The following is a 2,128-nucleotide window of genomic DNA, read 5'->3' as shown; positions in this document are numbered from 1 at the left end:
CCCCCAAGGAACCGGAACTTCCGGGGAGAGGTTGACAGAGGCCAGTCTCTGCGGAGGAAGCTCTAGGCGTGGCAGCTCAGTGGTGAAAACGCGGCCTTGCAGTTGGTGCTTCCCCGATGTCAGGATGATTCCTATTGGCGGACTCTGGCCTTCCCGGTAGTGCACCGCCTGGAGGCGCGACTAGGTAGCGCAGGGAAGCAAAAGGCCGGATTAACCCTTTATGGGCGCACAGACTAAGAGATTACCAATAAGGCGAGGCAAAGATCGTATACATCTTGGGGCTCAGGAAGTACTAAAACACCTAATACAGAATGAGCAGAGTCTTGTGCTACCTTTAAAACGATCACTTTTAGGTTTCGAACCAAAATTTTTTAAAAAATTATTTGTCTGATTCATAGTTCTTTAGAACTGGACGTTTTTGTCTTTATTATTTGTAAACTTTTAATTATCTAAGGCAACTGCTATATGCAAACTTTGCTTCTATGAGTGGATGAGACCATGTTTTTTTTAACTTTTTAAATTATTTTATATAATTTTTAAAATTAGCTCAGATGCAGGTATATTTATAAAGCTGCCTTTCAGATGCATGCCTTCATTCATTCATTCATTCATTCAATTTATATCCTGCCCATCTAGACTGAAATCTACTCTGAAGACTTAACTTGGAAGGGCATTGAGGATCCTTACCAGCTCTGTATTACAAGATGATGATGATGATGGTGGTAGTGGTGGTGGTGGTGATGGTGGTGGTGGTTCTGTTCTGGAAGCCAAGTGCAATATCATCAGAAGGCTAGACTCCATGGAAATACTGAACTCCTAGAAGAGTCACCCAGGAGACACCAGACTAAGAGGTATCCCCTCTTTTCAGGATTAATGATCTCATCATCAGAAGATAATTGATGGTGACTGGACAAAGAAACTGTGCAGTGGCACAGGGAGGTAGACAGGGAGACTGGTGGAGGATCTTTCATAAACAGCAGCAGCGGCACTCAAGATTACATAGTAAGTTGCAGAAGACAACAGTGGCAACCCACTTCTGGATATTTGTTATCCTACGATGAGACAGTCCAGAACAAAACCAGAGATAGTGCTGGAAGATGAGACTGACATCAGAAGCCACATAGTCAACTACTGGTTTTAATTGTTGGGTATGTGTTTATTTTCTATGTGTTTTAATGTGTTGTAAATTGCCTGCAGAGTGTGCGCACTGTTAGCCATGCTGGTTGGGGGATTTTGGGAACAGTAGTCCAAAGACGTAAGCTTTCCAAGCTCTGGTTTGACTAAATAACTTGTTCTGAGATTCATTTCAATCTGCTATTTCTGGGTTCAACTAATCTCCATGCTGGTCTGAACTGCATGTCTATTACCATACTGTATTTGAAAAGGCAGATTCAGCTAAAATAAGCACTTCTTAAGCTCTCTTTTTCCGGGAGAGATTTAAGGAGGAACGCACTTAACTCTTTTATTGAAATCCAAGGGTCCTGAAAAAGTGCTTCACTTTGGCGAGGATTGTGGCCGCTGTATTTATAGCCTGTAACAGCTGTAGCTTAACATCCGGAGGTAACAAGAGTGTTCAAATTATGCAAAAAAAATCTGTAATACTGTACATTGTGAAGGCAAATTGCAGCTGTTAAGCAAATAAATAGTTGCAAATCCATTTGACAGACATGGCATTTCGCTTGTGCTAGCATTAGCCCGAATGTTTAATGCCTGGGGAGACAATTTAGGGGAGACAATTTAGGGGGTGATGCCATTTAAAAGAAAATCTAATGTATCAGATAATGATTTAAGGCCGAACAGCTGTACTGTGTATTAAATGGGGACTGTAATCTAAAATTCATGTTGAGAGCATTTCCCCCCCTCCCCAAAATGGCCGCTTATGTTACACATTTCCAGGCGATTAAATGCACATGAGATATTATGCAAATGACAGTGCTTAAAAATTGCCGGTATCACATGTTTGGTTTTAGATCGGCTTCCTAACTGGGATGGGGAGCGTTTCCTACTGAAAAGTACATATTAACCGCGAGGAACATTATGGACAGCTTTTAGTGATGCAAGGAAAAGGGAGGCAATAAGGGTCCCTCTCTGGGGGTGGGGAGGCGGCATAGAAATTAACAAGTGAATG

Source organism: Pogona vitticeps, chromosome 7, assembly GCF_051106095.1.
Source record: "Pogona vitticeps strain Pit_001003342236 chromosome 7, PviZW2.1, whole genome shotgun sequence".
NCBI classification, from domain to species: Eukaryota; Metazoa; Chordata; class Lepidosauria; order Squamata; family Agamidae; genus Pogona; species Pogona vitticeps.
This window is presented reverse-complemented; position numbering follows the sequence as displayed.